This window comes from Cavia porcellus, unplaced genomic scaffold, assembly GCF_034190915.1.
Source record: "Cavia porcellus strain 051 isolate PalLab524CR breed Dunkin Hartley unplaced genomic scaffold, mCavPor4.1 scaffold_12, whole genome shotgun sequence".
Classification (NCBI taxonomy): domain Eukaryota; kingdom Metazoa; phylum Chordata; class Mammalia; order Rodentia; family Caviidae; genus Cavia; species Cavia porcellus.
In genome coordinates this window covers 84,602,939-84,627,113 of record NW_026947495.1, presented here as the reverse complement: position 1 = coordinate 84,627,113, position 24,175 = coordinate 84,602,939, and the positions used below count along the sequence as shown (strand labels likewise).

Sequence of the window (24,175 nt, the reverse complement as noted above, 5' to 3'; positions counted from 1 at the left end):
TAAATATGATTTCTTTGTTGATACTGTGTATATCTTACTCTAAATTTTCTGATAACTTCTAAATTACCTTTAGGTTTATAAGTTGATTTATTTTTTATTTCTATCCCTGTCCTTGGGTAAACTGTTTTCTCTAATAAAGTGGTGAACTTTCCAACTAGAAAGTGCAGGTGATCATCCTCTGATAAATTCCTCACTTCACATTTACAGAATGAAAAAAAAATCAGTGTAGATCTCAGCAATCCCACTGTCTTACTAAGACCCCCCTAGGGGGTTCCCATTCCCAGTAAATTTTGAGAGTTTAATGAACTGTTTTATGTAAAATAATGATTGAAAAAGAAAACAGCTGTTTCTAACACTGTCAATGTGCCCTTCAAACTGTGCCTCATGAAAACTAGCTGCAAGGAGAAAAACTACAAATACAAAATTATCATTTTCAAATAATTTAATTTTTTTCCAGATTATGTGCATTCAGAGACAAAGAAAAAACAGGGCAGCATATTCAGATTTTCCTTTAACTTTTGGCTATTTCCAGGACAAGATTTCAGATTGCAGTTTTGTAACAGGTATTCCATTAAAATTTTTAAATGTTAAGAGAGACCCAGACTTATCATGCTAAAATCTTCTGGCAAGATGCATTGCAGCAGCCAGACTATTAGTCAAAAAAAGTCAAAGAAACAACAAAATCATAACACAGTAGTGTTGCTCAGAGAGTGATTGAGGATGTAGATTCATCACACATGTGGAGTTAAAATCAGACCAGCCATGATAACAGGTAGAGCCCAAAGAAAGCCACATAAAATGTTTTCACAACTATGAGAAGGCAAGGGGTCCAGGCCAGCCTGGAAAACAAGTTATGAGGCAGAGGAATTGAGATTGATATTATACTTCTGAATGTAGAAATAAATGTGCATTTCTTTTCCCCAATCAAGACAGAGGACTCCACCTGACCCCAACTTTCATCTCTTTTCATTTTCCCATCTTTTCACTGTCTTTCCCACTGAGAATATTGAGTGCTCCTCTGGTAAGCAGCAATTAGCAACTGAAGCATGGACTTATGAGTGTGTGCATGCAAAAGTGAGAAGTGCATTGGTAGTGCTTAGTATTCATTATGGAATGAATGGACAGTAAAATCATCAGGTGTTAAACTTGGATCAAAATATGATTTCATTGTGGTCAAAGAGTGATATAGGTTTAAAAGAAGCTAAGAAGAAAAATAGGCTTAAGAGAAGCTAAAGATATAAATATGCTTAGGAGAAATCCAAAAAGAAATAGGTTTACAAGAAACTAGAGAAAAAGAAATGTATTGATGTTATCAATTGTTAAACATGGAGCAAACAAGTTCTCAAGAACCCCAAATGTGTATGGAACTGTTTGTCATATTCTTAATTTATGTATTTACATTATTTCTGTGGACTTCTATTAAGGAATGTTTCAGTAATTGTAAGCTTGCTGGAACAATCACAAAGGATTTGGCTCAGAGCATCATTTTAAAAACACACTGAGACGGGGCTGGGGATTTAGCTCAGCGGCATAAGTGCCTGCCTTGCAAGCAGGCAGTCGTGAGTTCGAACCCTGGTACCGGTAAAAACGAAAAAGACAAAATAAAAAATAAAAAAATAAAAACACACTGAGAGAGAAATTGGGGAAACAACACCCTTCACAATGGCATCCAAAAAAATGATATAGGTAGGATCAATCTAACAAAACAAATAAAAGATCTATATCATCAAAATTGCAGTACTCTGAAAAAGGAGATTAAAGGGGATATCAGAAAATGGAAGGGTATCACTTACTCATGGGTAGGAAGGGCAAACAGTGAAAATGGCCATACTCCCCAAAATGTTATACAGATTTAATGCATTTCCATTTAAAATACCCTTAACATGCCTCACAGAACTAGAGAAAACACTGCTAAAATTCATCTGCAAGCAGAAATGCCCAGAATAGCAAAGGCAACACTGGGCAACAAAGGTGAGGCAAAGACATCACAATCCCTGACTTGAATTATCACAAAGTTACTGTGATAAAAGCAGCAGAGTGCTGGCAAAAAAATAACCCTGAGGACCAGTGGAACAGATTGGAAGATGCATATACAGTTACAAACACAATCAGCCACCTTATTTTTGCTACCCTATTTACTTTTTAATCCTCATTGTTCTTCTCTATTCAAAAATTCCTTTTTTTCCTATTCATTTTTAAGCATGTAGAACCTAACTCTGGGGATTTACCTCTGCTTCAGTACTTGTTTTATAAGAAGTCCATCTCAATCAACATCTCAATTTTAATTCAATATGTAGAAACAGTACAAGGATGATAGCAATGATTTTAGGGATGACAGCTCTTGCCCTTCCAACCACTGCCAGTATCACATCTATTTACATGTCGATGACCCAGTTAAATGTGTTTCTCAGGTTGAGTTTTACCTGTAGCTCTCCCAGAAGGTTGTCCTTAGCAAGACCCCTTTCCCATTCCTTGATTTTGGGTACAAACTGACTGGTGTCACAAACAGAACAAATTAAAACCTACTTTCAAAAGTTTCTCAGTGAATTAAACTTTCTTTATGCAGAAGAGACAATGCCAAGCAAGCAAGATGAGCTGGCTGTATTTTATCCCTGAAGCACACTGTCATCACACCATTGATGGGAGTGGACCTTGTGATCTAACAAAATTTGGTACTTTCATGGTGGCCAGGCAGACTGAATTCTGTGGTCTGGAAAGCCCATAGATGAAAAGTTTTATGGCAGATGGATAGGCACATAGCCCTATCCATCTGCCACATAAAGTTTTCTATAATAGTGAACAAGCACATGTACATATTACAATAAAAGGATTTTACATGGGTAGGAATTCTTATAAAATGAACATATTTTAATTATTTTCTTTGTCAAAAAGACTACCAGGGGCTGGGGATTTAGCTCAGCGGCATAAGTGCCTGCCTTGCAAGCAGGCAGTCGTGAGTTCGGTCCCTGGTACCGATAAAAAGGAAAAAGACAAAAAATAAATAAATAAATAAAAAAGACCACCTCTTTCCACATTTACAATACATTAAAATCCCCACCATTTTCCTCAGCATTCTAAGCTCTCTGGAAGGCATCATTTAGATCGTTTGTAAAGAATAGGTTGTTTAGCTACTTTATAAATAAGGCACCCAGCAAAAGAAAACAGCCTATAGTGTGTTTGAGAAATAAGCCATTATAATGAGAAATAAAATAAGAAGACATAGTGAACTATAGATAGAAGAACAAGACGGAACTTCCTCAGGAAACAGGAAATGCAGTCTTCCATCCTACAAGGAGTTCCAGCCACTCCTCACCAAACTGTCCAGTTTCCCTGAACTTAAAGTGCAAAACAACCACTTTTTCTCTAGAATCCCAGTTTTTTTTTTTTCAGCCTTACACGTTAAGAAAATACGTTTGATTTCCTGAGTTTAACACAGTCATTTTACATACACAGAGCCACCTGTGAGAGGTGGACATTAAATAACCAAACAATTACTGTGCTCTGGTTATTTATAATTAGCTCTGGATTGAGCAGCCATTTAGCCACCCACTCCGGATGATTCCAAAAATCAGGGGAGGTATTCTTACTTTCAATGAAAATTCGCCTAATGTAGGGTGAACTGAGGCATATAAGGACAGTTACATAGGGAACTGAGCCCTGTAAGAAGTAAAGGAGACATAGTTTCTGTGTCACAGCAAAGTCTTGTTGACAGCTGTAGTTTCACTCGTGTATCTGTATAAGCTACACCCTGCTTCTTTAAGCTCCCTTTGCAGAAGGTAACTTCTCCAAAATGTGTTGGTAAAATGGTTGCTGGAAAATTGCCTATAGCAAAAGCCAGGTCCTACCAAAAAGTCCAATAACCAATCACACAGTGACCCTTGGAGGTGGTGGAGATAGGGCCCCCATCCCATGAACCAGTAAGGCACCCCGCTTTGTGACTCAGCTTGGATTATTCATGCTTCTCTTATGGAGTGTCTTTGTATCTTTTCTTGCACTACCTGTAATACAGTTTTGCTTGGCGCTGATCTCTGATTTTTTTTTTCCTCTTTATATGTCAGAGACAGGCAAGCTCAGCAAGGGTGAGTCTAGAGACCTGAGATGCGGAGCTACCAGAAGGAGTACTACCATCTTCCTTAGGTTTCAAGAACTCACTCCGTAGTATCCTGAGTTGATGATAGTGTTCTTTCTAGTTGTCAATAGGGCTCTGCCATAAATAACTAGGGTGATAATTGCTTTGCTGAGTTCACTGCATGCTTGGGAAGCACTCATCCGGAGTCAGGTTACCTGCAGTGTTAAGCCTTGCATCGCATTCTCATGGCACTTATGTGCATATATTATGAGCTGGCAATGTAGGGAAATACTGGAAACACAGGACTTCACTGTGAATAGAAAATGGCAGAGGTCTGAGGAGAGAAGGTGTGGGTCTGAGACCCTGCCTTGCAGACATTTATAACCGTCACATCCTCCAGTTCTGCTACTGAGAGCACCGAGACCAGGGACCCAGCGCCCCGCAGCCGCACCGGCTCCAAGCATCCTGAACGAGGGCCGCCCCGAGCCCCGCTCTCCCCATACTGCTGAGGCGGTGCTGGGCCACACCAGACGGCACCGTGGGCGGGCAGTGTCACCGTGGGGACGGACTCACGGAACACGGCGGTGACCCTGACCCCGCCGAGGGAAAAGTGGCAAAAGCCCCAGAGCCCAGGAGGACCTCGGGGCCTGGAGCTCGGCAGGGAGGCTGCAGCTCCCAGAGCTGGTTCTGGCCGCCCCCTCTCAGCCATAAGCCCGAACCCATCCCTTCCCCGACTTCCGTCCCGCACCATCACCACTGCGCGGCTTCCCGGTGTCCCAAGTCTTCCCACGCGTCCTGCAGTCAGCAGAAGTTCCAGAAGGTTGTCTAACGGAACTGAGGATCCCTCATCACTGCGATCACGACAGGGAGCCATGACACCGGAAGTCCCCGCCCACCTCAGTCACGTCATTGGACAGTTCGTGCAGCCCGCCTCCCCCTTATTGATTGGCTCCTGCTCCATTGCCTTCCCTCTGACCAGAGAAAGTAAACTCCTCCCTGCTTGGCTAGAGCCCAAATGATAGTTTATCACTCAGGAAATTCTGGATAATGCTCTTTCCCACAATATCAACTTTATCTCGAGTAAGAATAATTGCATTTAAGCAGTTTACTCCTGACTTTCTAGATCTGCCTCTGTTTTCTCAATGGATGTAGTGTGCGCTTCTGAAATGGGGTCCCTAGTGTATTCAGACGTTTCTATGGTTAGTGTCCTGTGGAAGAATCAGTGCCCTGATATAAGAGAACATCATGAGTGTGAGACAGCACAAGAATGAATATAATAGAAGGGGTGCTGCCTTTTCACAGGTGACTGTTTGGCAATAAGGCAGCTGATTCCATCATCAAGATTTTCACACTATTGTAATCTATTCACTTTTATTCAAGAAAGTGAATATACTCCCTCACAAGAAAAACTGTAGATGGAGAACTAGGAAAAACAAATATTGCAATTCCCTTAGGCAAGATTTGTATTTTATCCAGGATTAAAGTTGACAACAAGCTAATTGCCAGGTATGAGGACTGGAATGATTGCTCAAATTCAGCCCCTCCTTGGTTGTTTGGTCCCTTCCCAGTGAAGAGGAAGGGATACAGAAGGACTTCAAACCATAGCTTTTCATACCCAGGAGTTTCCTCCCTACAGGTTAAAATACTCCTCCTTTGAACACATATTACTAGAAACAAAATATATGGAGTCATATGATTCTCTTGTTTATGATATTGTTATGCCAGAGAGATGTATTAGATACTGTAGGAAAGAATTTGACTGACTCTTCTTGAATGCAGAACAATTGCCGCAACACTGATCATATAAAGGCTTTTTTCCATATACTGATATGTACAGAACTGACTATGGTATTTCCTTCCCTCTCCAATTAGTTCTAAACATTGCAAATAAGGCTAGCCGAGGTATGTAATCTCTAAAACCATCAGACAGTCTCCTGTTGCCTTGCACAGCACTCTTTGTAAAAGATATGGGTACACTGGGATAACAGAGACGGTGGGCTTCAGGACTGTCAACTGTCAACTTGAAATAAAGAGGCTATGAGTCCTTAAGGTGCAAAAGTATACATTTCAGAAACTGAAGCAACAGCCTCCAAAAACAATTCTATTGCTACCTTAATTGAATTATGCAGATTGGTACTTCTGCGGGTCATTCTCTCTGAATTTTGCAAAGATGCTTTTCTGTTTACCTAGTTAGTCAGCTCAAGTTGCTCATGTAGCCCTCCATCCTCACTGTCTCTCACCCTCAAGCCACCCCCTTCTTCACAAGATAAATTCAGGGGGAGACCTTGGGTTAAAGTCTTTGTCTGCATCTCCTCGTAGGGATTGAGTTTAGGACCTCTGGGGTGCCCTTAATTTTGAATATGTCTTTGTGTCTTTACTCTTGCTGTGTGTTGCATTGGAGGTAATAGATTTGATTTAATTTGCTGAGATACCAATAACATCTCAGTGGGGTTACAATCATAACGTTTTGAATTGTGAAGAAGACTGAAAAGGGGATTATAATACTTTGATTACAATACTCAATATTTGGGATTACAAAAGGATATTTGTAAAGTACCCTTCTGGTTATCTGGTTGAACCACACTAGCATGAATCACCAACTGTGGCTCCTCAGTCCCCTTTAATTTTTGCATCTCTTTCCACATCGTCTCATTTCTGTCTCTCCTAAAGTAGACACCCATTTCCTACACTTGAGTTTACCATGATTGTGTATTGGATGAAGTAAAACTAAGACTGCAATCTTTGAAACAAGGATATTTTTTGTTTCTGTTTTTGCAGCACTGGAGATCAAAGGCAAGGCCTTGTATATGCTGGGTAAATGCTGTACCACTGAGCCAGCCCCCCAGCCTCCCCCGCTGCATAACTTTGTTAAGGTTTGCTGCTGTTCTTGCCACGTGCATGTGTGTGCATGCATATGTGTGTATGTGTGTGTGTCTTTATAATACAGGCTGACCTTAAATTTGCACTCCTTTGGCTTCAACCCCTTGGAAATACACTCAGGCTCAGTTTTTCAGTGCACATGATGAGGCACTATGACATCAAGGAATAGTGACAGGGCTTTTTCTTTTGCAAAAGATTGCAAGAATACCCCAGCAATGAGATAGCACATACCCTGGGTATTGCAGGAACTGGGGTTTTAAGCCCTAACACATAGGAAGCATCTATCCTTAAATTCATTGACTGAATTCAGAGGCTAAAAATATTTGGTAGCTGAAAACTTGGTGGTACAGGAGGAGCAGCAAATTCCTTGGTTAATTAGAGGAAAGGGATTTCAGTGTGCAGTGGAAAGTCCTTGGCTCTTGTCTTGGAAATCGACTGTTTTGGGTATTTAACCTTAGTAGTGGGTAGTGAGTATATGGCCAGGTCATTTAAATTCAAAACAGAGTAGCTTTGGCCTTGTGCTTTCAGTGACAAGACAAGGTCTATTTCTCTGAAAACCTGTAATTGCTGCACTGCAGGTTTGCATCACTTCAAACAGCATTTGAGTTTTATGTCTGCTGACTTTTTCTATCACCCCATGTTTGGTGTTCATTAAGAGATGTGTGGTATACTAGCAAAACAGAGGGCCCAAATCTGCAAACAGTGGCCATGCTTCCCCTAAAACACTCCAGGCCCAGCTGTGATTCAACAGTCCTGCCCCTGGGAGCTGGCCTGCTCAGGGGCGCTGAACTAGTGCAACCATGCAGACCACTGACCTCATCAGATAGTGCCCACAGGAAATATGTGTAAGACTTGAGAACTGCTCAGATGAAGAAATACAACATGGCAAATAAATACATGAAAAAATGTTCATCATCATTAGTCATTAGATAAATGCAAATTAAAGCAACACTGAGATTCCACCTCACTCCACAAAGAATGGCCAGGATCAACTAAACTACCAACAACAAATACTGGAGAAGCTGTGGGGGAAAAGGAACTCTCGTATACTGTTGGTGGGAGTGTAGACTGGTACAACCTTTGTGGAGGTCAGTCTGGAGATTCCTCAAAAAGCTGGAATTGGAAGCCCCATTTGACCCAGCTATTCCACTTCTAGGCATATTCCCAGAAGAACTGAAAACGTCGTACTACAGTGATATATGTGCACCCATGTTTATAGCAGCTCAATTTGTAGTAGCCAGATCTTGGAAACAACCTAAGTGTCCATCAACTGAGAAGTGGATAAAAAAGTTGTGGTATTTTTATACAATGGAGTACTATTCAGCTATAAAGAATGATCACATTGAGATATTTATAAATAAATGGATGCAACTTGAGACCATACTTGAAAGATTTTTGGCCCAGACAGGACACTGTAGCCTGTAAAGCCAAGGAGCTCCTATCTTGCCCTCCCCTAGGAATTTACCTATGGCGCCAAACAAGGACCAATGGGCTACCCATGCATCCCTAATGCCCCCCTTAGATTACACCGCAAACCGAGGCTACTTATATGCCTCCACTCCACGTGTTCCACAGAGAGATCACTGACCCCCGGGGTAGAGATGCTGTGCCCCAGGGGATGAGGGATGTCTCTCCCCGCATTCTCAAAATAAAGGTCATTTATACTTCATACTTCTTATCTTTTCAGCCGCTGCTGGTCCCCCACAGTTCTATCAATACTCATAAGCAAAATAAATCAAACTCACATGTATAAATACCATATAGTCTCCCTAGTGTAAGAAATGGTCAGAGTACATGAGTTTATGGTAATCATGATTCCCCATTACATTGCTTTGAAGCCTTTTTTCATTTTCATTTTCATTTTTATCGGTACCGGGGATCAAACTCACGACCGCCTGCTTGCAAGGCAGGTGCTTATGCCACTGAGCTAAACCCCCAGCCCCGAGTAGAGATATGCTCTGCTGACTCAGGAACGAACTGGGCTGAGAGAATCCAACTTGGAATACAGTCCTGGCGCTAAAATAGGAACAGAAAAATCTCGGTGTGGAGGCTCGACTCCGCGCCATTGGAAACCGCGGTTTGGATTTACCGCCCCGCCCGGCGGCCGGCGCCTGGTCCACAGCGGCTCGGCAAGGAGAGACGCGACTGCCGAGCTCTGGGAACGGGAGTAGTTCCCGCGCCATCGGAAACCGCGGTTTGGATTTCCCGCCCCGCCCGGCGGCCGGCGCCTGGTCCACAGCGGCTCGGGCTCGGCAAGGAGAGACGCGACTGCCGAGCTCTGGGAACGGGAGTCTCCGAACGGAGTCGGAAACGCGACGGACAGGGAGGAAGGCTGACTGATGGCGAGGTGAGCGAGGAACTGACTCCCTACCGCAGTTTGACTCCAGCGGAGGTTTTTCTGGGCGCGGGCAGCCCTGTAAGAGCAGGGCGCGGTGGCAACTGCAGCCGCACGATTCCCTCTCGGACGGGATTGGTGAAAGGTACCTGGCCGGAGGGACGCTGCTCGCGGACTCCCTAGGCTGGCCTAACCCAGATCCCAGAGCCTGACGGTGGCCCGGAGGAGCGACCGACTCCCGACTCCCGCGTAGGCTGCCTCCTCCGCAACTCCCTGGGGCGCCGCGGTGAGCGGGAACAACTAGCCAGCGCAATTTAATCAAGCTGTGGCTGACAGGCAGGGAAGCCGGGCCTCCTGTGTAAGATTACATTTTATAAGGAACAGAAAATATGGGGAAGGGAAGCAACAAAAAAGGCTCCTCGACCCCCAATCCTGAGAATCAGGCAATAGTGGACACTGCACCAATATATATTAAGCGCCATTTAGAGAGCCTCATAGACCAATTCAGGAATGAAGTTATCAATGACCTGAAGCTAGAAGTATGCAGAATAGTTAGAGAAATGCTAAGCACCACCCAGGAAAATGCAGATGGTGGAATGGAAGAACAGAAAAAGAGGGGAGAATTGCTTGATGGAGAAAACAGAGAAAGCATTGAGTATGTGAAGCAGGTGCAAAGGGACTATCAAGAAATTAAGAAGTCTACCCAAGACTGGCATAACAGCTTGAAAGAAACTAAGGACAGACTATCTGAATTGGAGGGCAGACTTGAAACATGGGAGAATGAAATGAAAAACTTCTTAAAAATAACAAAGAAACACACAGCAATAATACAAAGACAAGAAGATGATAAGAGGAGCCATAACTTAAGGATTAAGAACATAAAAGAAGAAGTAGGGACACAAACAAGTGAACTACAAAAGCTACTCACAGAAATAATCCAGGAGAATTTTCCTAATTTAGCAAAAGGTAAAGATACTCAAATGTATGAGGCATACAGGACCCCAGCTACCTACAACCCTAACAGAGAAACACCCAGGCATATAATAATAAAAATTCCAGAAATTCAATACAAGAACAGAATATTAAAAGCTGTAAGAGACAAGAAACAGATCACTTACAAGGGAAGACCCATCAGAATTACAGCAGATTTCTCTTCACAAACCATCAAATCACGAAGAGCATGGGGAGAAATAATTCAAGCTTTGAAAGATAATAATCTACAGCCAAGATTGAGATATCCTGCACAACTGTCCCTGGAAATTGATGGAAAAACGAGGTGCTTCCAGGATAAAGAGGAACTGGGGGAATTTGCAACCACCAATTCAACCCTACAGAAAGTATTGCAGGATATTCTAAAAAAAGAAAAATACAAAGAACCCAGAAATAGGGGCGGGGAGGCCACAACGAATGGAGCAGAGAACAAAATGAAGAAGACAAACTGACAGCTACTGACAGAAAAAGAGCTCAACAGAAATGAGACAGAAGATTGGATGATAGGAACAGCTTTTTTTTGGAGAAAATGACATTTTAATAGGTAATGCTGATTTAGTACCATCTTGTTTTGAAGTCTCATCTAGCTTTTGTTCTTCTGTCTCCAATGGTCTAAACAGGTTGTATCTTATTGGATTTTGTTATGTACGATAGTATAAGAAAAAACCTTTTAAAGACAAGGAGATTATACAGAGACCATTGTTCATTTTCTGTTAGTCGATTCTAAATACTCTATAATGCTGTCATTCTCTTAAATGGATTCACATTGTTTTGATATACTTAATGATACAGTATATGAAGTTGTACTCAAGGACTTCAGGGAGGGAGTCAATATGGTAACTATTTTTGGGGTCAGGATTAGCTGGTGGTGAAACACTATTCTGCTTAAATGGTTATGTTTTGATCTGCCCTGTTTCGCTGTTATGCCCTCCTTTTTCTCAATCTCCACTCCATTATTTACTTTTTTATTTTTATCCACTTAATTAAAGGGAAAAATATAGCAGGATATAATATAGTAACCCACTTTGACTTTCTATTATCTCGATTTGAAGCCCTGTATTACTCTCACCATCTTGCTTTTGACTGAGGTTCCTCTATTCTGTTTTGCTGGATAGTATCAGGTTCGAAAGTTTAGGTATCAGCTGAGAAGATAATGAGATTCATTATAACGCCCATTCTCGTTGACTTTTATCTACTTTTGAAGACCTACAATATCTCCAATGTTTTGGTTTTGTCGGTTTTATTCTTTACGGTTTTGTTCAATTGTATTACAACTAATGATGTAGGCAATTCTATTAGAAATAGCAGGAGGCATTATGGTAACCATTGTTGATCACCTTGTATTATGTTTTTATATTATCTATTATGTCCACCCTTTTGACTTGACCGATTCTGTTCTGTTATGTCACATTTGGTTTTACTCTCTTCCAAAAAAGTAACAAGAACCGTGGGAGCAATGAAACCCAGAATGTGTAATAGTCACTGTACAAAAGAGAGGAAAAGAAAGTGCTCTAAACTATATAACTGCATGTATATTTAAATGTATAAGATAGAAAATGATAGCACAGAGTTTTATTGGATCATTGAACAGAACTGTTTGCAGTATCATTGTTGGAATGTCCACTCTACAATGCTTTAATTTTGCGACTTAATTATTTCTAAGATGGCAATATGTAATCCATTAACTAGTGATTTCCTACTGCGCATTTTTTTATTCTGTAAATCTGTATAACTTGTACCCCTTCACTGTTTTTTTTTTCTTTCTTTTCTTTTCTCCTTAAATAAAAATTAAAAAAAAAATTAAACCCCCAGCCCCATTATATTAATCATTGTTAATCTCCTATTAACTTGTTTTCTTTTTTTTTTTTTTTCCTTTTTACCGGTACCGGGGATCGAACTCACGACTGCCTGCTTGCAAGGCAGGTGCTTATGCCGCTGAGCTAAATCCCCAGCGCTTTGAAGCCTTATAATGTTTTCATTCATTAGTTGGAATGGTTTTATTCTAGTTTGTTTGATTTTATTATCTGTGATGGTATGAACAGCTATTTTGAAGAAAACAAGACATTATAATAGCCAGTGCTGATTTAATATCATCTTGCTTTGAATTTTTACCATGCTTTCGTTCTTTTGTTTCCATTGGTTCAATCATGTTGTATCTTATTGGATTTTATTATATGTGATAGTATAAACAAATTTTTTATGGAAAAGGAGATATTATAGTAGCCATTGTTCATTTTCTGTTATATAGTTCCGAATGCCCTGTAATAGTTTCATTGTCTTGAATGGTTTTATACTCTTTTGTTATGTTTGATACTATTGTATGTGAAGGTATGCTCAACTATTTCAAAGAAAGAGACTTTACGGTAGATACTGTTATTTCGGATGGTCTTGTGGTAAAATACAGTGTTGCTTAAATTGTTCTGTTCTGATCTGCTCTGTTATGTTCTCTTTTGTCTTAATCGCTTTCAAATAAAAAAGACTTGAAAACTGGTAGTGAACAAGTGCTTTTGTTGTGACCCCAGCAAAGATTTTAAGGTGAATATGGATTCTTTCTCTCCATGGTGACCTTCAAGGAATCATACCATCTGTGGTGAACTTTCCTAAGAGCTCTGCCAAATTTTTTGCCAAATAGCTTATCCTGCAAAGAACTGAGAAGTGAAGCCCAAGGCCCAGCAACCCCTGGCTGAGACACTTTGTCCTTATCTGGAAAGGCAGCATCAAGCCAGAGCTTCCCTACTGGCTAATGAGCTGTTTGTTCTCTGTGTATTTCTCACCTTTAGATTTACTTCAATAAATATAGTTGATTTTCATTGTAGGTTCGGTATTGTATACCCTAATTAAGGCCATTTATTATCTGTAGAAGTTCTCTTGGCAGGTCCTAAGAAATTTTTTACATACACAGGTTGGAGACAGGCTGAGTTTTATTTCTTGACTTCTGTTTTGGTTTTCTTATTGCACTGGTGAAAATCTCCAGTGCAATACAGGGAATGAGTGGTGAGAGCAGATTTTCTTGCTTTCTTGTCTTCTGAAGAAACATTCAAATTTTTGCCATTTCATGTGATTTTGGTTTTTGGTTTTTTGTAGATGCCCTTATCAGGTTATGGATGGTTTCTTTTATTTTATATTTGATGATTTCCATCATCATTGTTGTCAATTTTTCCTAATGCTAATTCTCCGTCCTTTGAGGGAATTATCTATTTCTTCTATTTCTAGATTTGTGGAAATGGTGTGCAATTATGTTATACGTAGAGGTGGTACTGCATGTGAGAAAAATAATTTACCAATTGTCAAAGAATATAGAAAAAGAAGAATCATTGCACCACAAAGACATCAGCATATGAATCCCAGAGAAAACCCCATAACAGAATATATAACCAAACAGGCAAGGAAGTAATATCCAAAATTATATAGAACCTTTAAGAAGACAGTGATTTTAAGGAAAATGAACAAAACAATATGATTCAAATACGAGTGACCATTTATCAAAACAGTGTGCATGAAAAAGTTTCAAATATAAATTCAAGAGACTAACGATGATTTTGAGGGTCAGGGATATAGCTCAGCAGCACAGTGTCTGCCTAGCAAGTATGACTCCTGAGCTTGATTCTTGGTATAAAATAAATTATTTCAAATGCAAGGGCTACAAATGTGATCAGTGTGAGGGCATAATTTCAGAAATAGAATAAAATGTGCCTGCAAAGAGCAACTACTCAGACACCATTAAAGCAACAAGAGGACATGAAATTGGATCCACCAGCTGCTAGATGGTGCAAAAGACAACAAGCAACTGATATAATTAAAAAATGAGAAAACAGCATGGATGGCATAACGAAAGCTGTTCAAAAACTCAAGGCAGAAAACTTCCCAACTACAGGGAAAGAAATATGGGGCTGGGGATTTAGCTCAGTGGCATAAGCACCTGCCTTGCAAGCAGGCGGTCATGAGTTCAATCCCCGGTACCGATAAAAATGAAAAAGACAAAAAAAAAAAAAATATACACACAGAAAAGAATGTCATACAGGAAACCAAGTAGCTATGGTTCAAAAGAGAACTTCTCCACTCACGTAGTACTTAGACTCCCAGATGTTCATCACAGAGACAAAATCTTAACACCTGTTAGTGAAAGCAACAAGTTCCATGTAAATGTGAACCCACTAGAGTTACATTGCACTTCTCAACACAAACCGTGAAGGACAAGATGCTGCAAACAAAAAAACCATTTCACAGCTTATCAGAGAACAATTCCAAATCCAAGTTATGTATCCTGAAAAATCTTCCAAATCAGTTGATGAAGAAGTAGTATTTTTATTATTATGAAATCCTAGTACTGAATCTAAAGGAAAATGCTTCACACCTAGGAGTTAGAAGGCAAGTGCTGGCAGGCTGGGGGCATGGAATCCAAACAACCAGCGTCCAATCAATTTTCAGTTTAGTTTACAAACAAAGGTTTGTAAGCGGGAAGTACAGAATCTGATTATCAGGTTACCATAAAATTGGTTGCTTGAATCATGTCATATGTTATCAAGCAGACTAGTTTTAGGCAAGTCTACTTTAAAGGAATTGTTTATCATAAAGCAGGAGTATTTTGTGGAGGGGAGAGTTGAGCGGAGAAGGTAGATTTAAATGTGCCATTGAGTGAATCAGTCTGTCCTAGGTAGAAAGCCCTTGGGACATGTAGTAAAACTAGATATATATTTCTAGGTAGAAAAACAGAAACATCAAACCTGGATGTGGCCAGGTCCTGGTGGAATATTCGTGAGAAGCAGCTGGATGCAGACAGTCAAGGCCAACTGAGTTTAAAAGTCTAACTTATGAGACAAGCAGCATGAGTATATTTTATCTCAACACAGCAACAGACTATAAATTGATTTTTAAGTTTCTGCTATAAAATTTCTAAAAGCTTGCTATTCTACGAGTTTTCTATTACACTACAACCAGAACCACCCTGAAGAACTCATCACCTTGTAACACCATTACAAAAGTATTATCTTGCACTCCTGCAATCCCAGCACTGGAAAAGCTGAGGCAGGGAGATCGCTGCAAGTTCGAGACCAGCCTAGGCTACAAAGTGAGCTCAAGGCCAGCCTGGACTATGGAGCAAGACACTGTCTCAAATAGACAAAATTTCAAGAATATACTATAAAGAAACAGTGACGCCAATAAGGACAATAAATAAATAGGATGAATATAAAGAAATAACTAAGGAAAAGAAAAGCATAAAGCCAGTGTAATGACAGGGAAAATTCCATACCATTCAGTAATCACTCTCAATACAGAGGCTCAATTACCCAGTGAAAAGAAATGGATTAACAGAACAGATTAAGAAACAAAATGGGAACATATGTGACATGGAAGAAGCACATTTGCTTCAAAATGAAATCTAAAGATTCAAAATCAAAGAATTTAAAAAACATATTTCATGCAACAGGAAACTGGGAGAGAGCAGAGATAGATATGCTAATTTCAGATAAAATCAATCACAAGCCAAAACTATTTAGAAGACATAAAGAAATTCACTACATTAGGTAAACATAGAGTTGAATAGTAAAAGATAACAATTAGAAACATTGATGTACCAAATGCCAGTGAGCCAACCTTGCTAAACAAATACTATCAAATCAAATACACACAGATACAATTTTAGTGGGGAACTTCAATAACCCACTGCCACAAGTGGACAGATGAACTAGACAAAAAGTAACAAAGAAATATAAGAGTTGAAGGAAACTTTTGAACAAGGGCACCTATTAAATATCTACAAAGTGGTCAAACAATGACAACAGTATATGTATTCTTCGTTAACTTAAAAAAAAGGGTAGAAATGATAGTTTAATAAAATAGTAGGAAATTAATGCTAAGTGTTGTAGTCAGGGGTTTTGCAGAGAACAATTAGAATTAGGACATGGAGTTTACAATATTATTTTTATGGTGGTCACAGTCACAGTTAACACAAGAAACTGCAGAAAATCTATCTGCAACACCAAAGACATAGAATATTTAGTCAAAGGCCTAAATCCCACAGCAATGTTCCATATGATTTCAGATGAAGACCCACAGCTCAAGACAGCGTCTCCCATGAGTCCAACTGGAGGTCCAGACCCCACAAGAAGGACTCATGCCAGTCTCTTTTATGGAACCGTACTGGGAAGGCCCAAAGGTCAGCGATGGAAGCCAGAAAGCCTATGCCAGCAGGGTGACGGAGCTGTGCTGATGGGTTGAGGGTTCTACACTGGAGCAGAGAAGTCACACTCACGACAAAGAGCAGGGCTGTTCTGAAAAGCACCACAGCCATCCTCAACGACACAGAGGCCCCAAGCTCTTCTAACGATAAGCACAGTCGAGTACATGTCAGGAAGCCAGCATAATGAGTTCATCCTGGAGACCAAGCAGCACGCATCCTCCCCTCCGGAGCCAGGAAGCAATGCTCATGTGATGACCAGCACTTCTCCAGGAGAACCAACGGCTCGAATGGCAACACGTTGGAGAACCCACGATGCCTCCACACCTCAACACAATAGCGCCCTTCCTTCTCTTTCTCCAGTCTCTATTTATGCTGGCAGCTTTCCTCAGGTGAAACATCTGCACTCAGTAGCATGGTGATTTAATTCTGCTGGCATTAAGTTGACCACCAGTTTTTAATCCATAACACTACATCATGTATTGCATATTATCATCTTAGAAGTAGTTGTTCAGGTTACACGGTTTAAGCACAAAAAAATGATCAAACAATGAAAGCGCAAACTTTTCTTTTGGATGAACTAACAGATAAGTAGTACAGCTATCTATCTTGTTACATATGTGTGTGTGTGTGTGTGTACCTATTCTTTCCTTTTGAGCCTTTCCTTTTCATTTTCATAATATCTAGTGTACATTTTGGATATTATTACTTTTTTAGATTTCTTTTTACACTAGGGAGACAATGCGATATTTAAAATGTGAGTTTGATTTATTTCACTTCAAGTTGCCTCCATTTACATATAAAATCCCCAAGATTGTCCTTCTTTATAGATCAGTAACATTCCAATGCATAAAAATATCACATATTTCTTATCTAATCCACGGTTGATGGACATTTGGATTGTTTCCAAGTTTTAGCTATTACAAATTGTGCTGCTATAAAATGGGTGAACATATACTGCTGTACCATGTCATTTTCAGTTTTTCTGGGAAAATATCCATAAGATGAATACTTGGGTTGAATAGGTCTTCCAATCCTAGTTTTTTGAGGAATCTCCATACTTATTTCCACCATGGCTGTACCAGTCCACAACCCCCCAACAGTGGAAAAGTGTTCCTTTTTCCCCCACATCCCCACCAACATTTGTTATCAGTTGATTTTTTTTTTGTCTTTTTCATTTTTATCGGTACCGGGGATCGAACTCACAACCGCCTGCTTGCAAGGAAGGTGCTTATGCCGCTGAGCTAAATCCCCAGCCCCTATCAGTTGATTTCTTGATGGAAGCTATTCTTTCTGGAGTGAGATGAAATCTCAGTGTTGTTTTAACTTGCATTTCTTGAATGACCAGTGATGTTGAACATTTTTATGTATTTATTTGCCATTTGTATTTCTTTATCTGAGAAGTGTGTATTCATCTCAGATGCCCATTTTTGGATTGGGTCTTTGAATTTGGGGGGCCTGACATTTTTCAATTCTTTATATGGTCTAGATATAAGTCATTTCTCTGAGGGAGGGAGAGAAAAAAAGGGAGATAAAGCTGAAAAACCCAAGTGATAAAAAGCCTATAGAGAGCCCAGTAGACCAAGAGCCCGAGAGAGATGCTGTCGTGGACCATGAGAGAAAGGAAGAGCAGGAGGAGGGAAGTGTGGCCCAGGTCCCTTCTCCTCCCCAGCTTCAACTCTTTAGTGTCATTTGGGGGACCCAACGACCCAATGGGTAGTCAGAATCCCCGTCTGCTAGAAGGAGCTAGATGAGTCACTTTCTCACTTTAGCCATGTGACTGCTGGGACAATAAAATGGGCTCTACTGGACCTAGTAAATAGTCCCTTTTAACTTGAAAAATACTGGCAAGTTTGCATTACCCACCAGGGTCCTTTCCCCAGGGCACTTGGATCTAGAACGGTTAGAGTACCCCTCAATTTCACTGGGACTTGGGACCCTGGGTAGGCCCATTCCACTCCACTGGGCAGCAACAAATGAGGCTTTGATTGCTGCACCTGGTACTGTGCTAGGTTCTGCTGGGAAGCTTTTGTTCTAAAAGAAGAGTTTTCTCATAGATAGACAGACAGACAGGGCTGATTATGGAAGGGACTATATTCATTCTAGAAGGAATATAGAGAAAGGAGAAGTCTTTTTGGTGTCGATAGGATTTGAGCAAGGCCTTGAAGGGAAGGAGTGCTTTGGGGTCCAGGGGAGTTAGGGGCAGGCAGGTGGAGGGATTATTATGAGCAGAAGGGCTATAGAAAAAAACTTGCTTTCTTTAGCTAGAACCTGGACTAGTTACTAATTATAGAGTTAAATGTGTCACTTTAAAACAAATTGTATCATGCTATAGTCAGGAATTGAAAGGAATGCAATTATAAAAGGGAACATAATTTATTGTCTAATTTAAATGGTTACCCAAGGAGTAAAATACAAAGTTCAGGAATCTGTCCACACACTAAAGACCTAGAAAAGCCAGCCAAAGGCCTGGGTCCCATGGCAATAACCTACATGAGTCTGCTGAAGATCTGGAGCCCATGGCAATGCCTCCCATGAGTTCAACTGGTGGCCGAGAGCCCACAGTGACTCTTGCAAGATTGTTTCATGGATCTGCACTGGCAAGGCCAAAGGTCAGTGGTGGAAGCTAGAAAATCTATGCCAGTTGAGTGAAGGATCTATGTCAGCAGGCTGAGGGGTCTGCACTGGAGCCAAGATGGGACACACAGAATAAGAACCAGGGCTTCCCCAAAAGTACCACAGCCATCCTCAGTGACAGTGAGGTCCCAAGCTCCTACAATGATAACGGCCAAGTTCATATCAGGAAGCCGGCATGACTAGCTTCTCCAGGAGATTAAATAGCACATATCTTCCCATATGGAGCCAGGAAGCAATGCTTGAAGTAAAGACAAGAGCTCCCCCAAACTGAAACACAGCCACTCTCAGCAACAATGTCCTGAGCTCCTCTGATGATAACAGCCAAGTTCATACCAGGGAAGCCAGCATGACAAGCTCCTCCAGGTAAACCAATAGTTTCAAAGATCCAACTGCTTCAAACAACAAGAGCAAGAACAACATTTCTCTTCCTCTCCAGGTATGCTTTTTATACTGATGACAATCCACAGGTAGGCCATCCATGCTCCACACCAAGATGATTCTGTCCAGCTAGTACCACCAGTTATGAATCCACCACAGATTGTAAAGTTTGCTATTTCTCTTTACCTAATTGCATGTCCTACTGCTGGGCCCACATTGGTGCTGGTTATTGGAAATTGGCTATAAGTTTCTAAAGCGCTACCACTTTGATGGAAATATTCTCTGCCTGCTTTGTCTCTCTCAAAGTGAGTGCACAGGAGCAAATGAAGTCAGTATCCCGTATTTATGGTGCACAAGGGTGGGAGCTGGTCGCCCACATAGTGAGTATGGCCCACGGTCATTGAGAGGTTTTCCCTGGCATTGCCCTCTGGGCTCATGCTTTCTGTCTGTCTCTGTCTCTGTCTCTTTCTGTCTCTGTCTCTTTCTGTCTCTGTCTCTTTGTCTCTCTTCCCACCTCTCGTTCTCTCTCTTTCTCAGGGCCTCACCATGGAAGTCACTGGGGTTGGACAACTAGGGCTAGGGCATGCCACTGGAATGCTTGGAGGTGGACAGAAAAGGCAGGATCTCTAAATAGAGATTTTATGTCCTTGTGAGCAGATCAGGTGCTCCCTGGGGATCCTGGCCCTTTCTTACTGGCATTTTTCGTGTGAATGTATTTGCCTGTCATCCTATTGTGATGGCTAAATACTCATTATTCACAAGAGGCTTGAAAGGACTTAAAAGTCCAGCATTCTCTCTAATCTTATACTTCTCCCACTCCCTTACATTTGAAGGTAAAATGTGGGGCCCAAGAAAGTACAAACAGTGAGGTAGGGATGTTTTAGTGGACGAAGAGACATGGTAGCTACAAACCTTCAGTAGATAGCCCAGGACAAAGGGGTCATCATGGTGGGATTATCATTTGAGAAACAACAGACTCGTTTGTGCAGAGCAAGGGGACCAAAGTGTAAGAAAGGCTTTTGGCCTAATGTCACCCTTCTTAATCTTCTGATGAAGAGTCTAGCCACTTACCAAACACCTTGTGTGCACAAGACATTAATAGCATCATAATCAATCTTTCTGTTACTATGACTTTCACTCATTCCTTCAGGCCCGCATCCACAAACAACCATTCAGTATCACCCTCCACCCATTTATGCTACAGACTGGTGGACTCCTCCATGGAGAAACAGATCACAGTTTCTTGTTTCCTTGTTTCTTTTTACTTTTTGAGGCAGGGTCTTGCTATGCAGTTCAGGCTGGCCTCACAATCACTATGTACACCAGGCTGCCTTGAACTCATGGTTAGCCTCCTGAGTGCTGTAATTACAAACATAAGCCACCATGCCCAGCTAGCATAAAGGTAATGGATAAAAATAAAGAATAAAATTAACCCATTGTGCTGGTGCATGCCCTTAGTTCCAGCAGTTGGGAGACTGAGGTAGGAGGATGGCCACAAGTTTGAAGCCAGCCTGAAGGTACATAGTGCAAGGCAAGTGGGAAATGCCTAGTGAGACCCTGTCTATAAAAGTCATTTGGATAAGAAGAAACCAGGGGGGGAAAGGACACTTTTATGAGTGCAAAAAGAGGAAAGGCATTATTGATTTCATTAGGTGTAAAACCAAAGAAAGAAAAAACAGACTCACTACAGCCAAAGAGAAAAATGAATTCTCTACCAAAGAGAAAAATGGGTTCATATGAAACAAAATGGGGAGAGGCATATTGATTTTATCAGATGTTAAACATGGGGCAAATAGATTTTCAATAGCCACCAATGTTTATGGAAATGCTTGTTGTATTATAGATTTCACACCTACCTTTTTGTTGTGGAATTGGACCAGGGAGTGCCTTGATGATGGTACAACTATTAACACTATGTAGCTTGCTAAATTCCTTGATTTTGTCTGTTTCCAGAAGAAGGTATTGTAAATTTACACACTTGGGAGGAAGTGGGAAAGCAGCCTAGAGCAAGTCTAGGGAAGAAAACAAGCCAGCACAAATCTATCTGAAGCTCTACAGACTTATAAAGTGTTACTTAACAGGGAGAAACTGCAGTTCTGCGCTCCTCTCACCAACTGTCAAAGATCCCCAGGCAGGGAAGGGAACCAAAGAGCTTCACTGAGCCTAGAGGTTGGCCCAAACAAGGGAGATAAAAGGAACAGTGCTGCTTGTTTCAGCTGCAAGGGCAAAATGTAACGGTTCTAATGTGACATAATATTGATAGAATTAATACTAGTTCTTCAGGATTGTTAATATTGTTGTCTTGGTTACTTTTCTTTAATTGCTGGGACAAAATATCCAACACCCAAGGTTAAGGAAGGAAAGGTTTATTTAGATTACAGTCTGTGGAGGTTTCATTCCCTAAACAGCTGGCTCCAAGGTAGATGGCATGGCACTGGGGCAACATTTCAAGAGGCAGAAGACAAAAAAGCAACAAGAGCAAAAGAAGGGAGAGCAAGTTTCTTTTTCTCCTTATTTTGCAAGCACATTACTACCCATCACCCCAGGGTGGATGTAGCAATCGTAGTATCTTATGTCCTCCTCTTGTACAGGTTGAAGAAGTTAGGATCCTGGCTCCCTGCTGAGTCTTTTAATTAAATCTCTGAACTTCTCAAGTTGATATGATGTAACAATTATTTTGTGATGTTCAGGCTGTGAAATAATTAAAATAAGCTTGTTTTTGTATCTGGAAACCACCAATTTTTAAAAAGTATTCAGTTGGTCAAAATGATGCTAAAATTGGTTATGTGAATGTAGTGCATATTGTTTATGTAGTATGACTTGGCATTCTCTCATCTTTCAAACACAATGCGTCAGAGAAGACCCATACTCCTGGGTGCAGGGTTGTGAATCAGTCAATGTGGGCATCTGGATTTATCAAGCACACTTTTATTTAAGTACCTACTGGCATGTCACTGTGTATTTTTTCCCAGAACACACTGGTTTCCAAGATAAAAACTGAGTACCTTCCCTTTCAAATCACTGTCCTCTGTCTCTAACTAACCTAGCAATAGTTAACTTCCTTTCTTGTACAACTGAGTTACAAGTCATAATATCTTGCAAGCCTTTGAACTCAGTTAATGAATTTAAAGGTAGCTGCTTGCCATGCATTAGGCCTCAGAACTCCTGATTTTCCAGCTAGTCTGTGTGTCTGCTACCTCACTGATGGCCTGTGCTTCCACCCTTTAGCAAAAGAAAAAAGCCTTGTTGAGAGTCTTTGATGTCTACATGTTTTGATGCTTGTTGCATTTACACCAAAAAATTGAGAAACTTACACCAAAAAATCCAGGAACTTATTTTCAACAGATTCACTCAAGAGAGTGAATTTGAGGCTAGTCTAGACATTATAATGAGACCTGATCATTAAGAACACACATCAAAGCACTGGCAAAAACAAAATGCAGCTGTGGAGTAGGGGCTTGGGAATGGTTCAGCAGTGTAGCACTTACCTATCATAGAAAAGGCCTTGCCTTTGATCTGCAGTGCCACAGAAGCAAAAATAAAGACTGTCTCATTGTGTCAAAGATTGCAGTGTTGGTTTGATTTTTTTTTACTGGCACTAGGGATTGAACTCACAACTGCATGCTTGCAAGGCAGACGCTTATGCCACTGAGCTAAATCCCCAGCCCTTGGTTTGACTTCTTATAATGAAGAAACATCATATAAGGGAAAGGAAATAATATAAGGGAAGGAAATCACAATCACTTTATAAGAGCCAAGAACTATGCTCGGGATGTACCCTCAAAGGGTCCAGGGGCCAATTTTGTCCATCAGGTGATATTAGCATGACTTTGCCAGACATTTAGAAGTGTGCTTTACAAGTATCCTGTACATCACTCAGGCCCATCTAGTTTTAACAAGAGTATCACATGATTAAATGTAACATTTTTCTTCTAGGCATACTAATGATGAAGTGTGGAGGATTTCAGAATATGAGGAAGAAACTGCTGGGCACACATAGTTGCACTCTGAGGTCTTTATACAACTCTACCTCTTCACCAGCAAGTGACCAGAGGATCAATAGTGGGATCCATTTAAGCAACTATTCTTACCCTCCCTTCTGGAAATATGTTAAGCTTCAGCATCTGTGAGTGTTTGTATATCCAGATGAGATATGAATCTTGTCTAAGGGAACTGGAATGTTTGCTTTCATGTTATCTTTACTCTTTTACAGAATATAACTCATTTAACTGTCATTTCTCCACCTGCATAATAAACGTATTCCTTTTTGCAGGCATATACTCATTGTATTGAATGAAACTCAGCGGATTGAGACAGTGTGAAAATCTTGACAGTGAAGCCTGCTGCCTCATTTCCAAATATTCACCTGTGAAACAGCCAGCCCTCCTTCTATTTCATTTAGTCCTGTCCTGTCCTGCATTCATGATGTTCTATTACATCAGGGGACTGATTCTTCCACAGGACACTGACCTTGGAATCTTCTGAGCAACCAAGAAACCCCATTTCAGGATGAGCATATTAAGTCCATTAAGAAAATAGCAGCTAGGGGCTGGGGATTTAGCTCAGCGGCATAAACGCCTGCCTTGCAAGCAGGTAGTCGTGAGTTTAATCCCCGGTACCGATTTAAAAAAATAAAAAGAAAATAGCAGCTCCGACAAGCGAGGGTACCCTGCTTAAATGAAATTATTGTTTGATTAAGTGAGATTCA

At 40.8% G+C, this 24,175-nt stretch overlaps 1 long non-coding RNA gene across 1 annotated transcript; it reads right to left on the bottom strand.

Annotated features, from left to right (window-relative positions):
• Positions 1-424: 424 nt before the first annotated feature.
• On the bottom strand, positions 425-4,951 carry LOC134478371 (uncharacterized). The gene is made up of 2 exons (XR_010050998.1): positions 4,818-4,951; positions 425-4,379 (listed from the first exon to the last, which is right to left on the bottom strand). It is a non-coding gene; the product is annotated as an uncharacterized LOC134478371 (long non-coding RNA).
• Between the last annotated feature and the right edge of the window lie 19,224 nt (positions 4,952-24,175).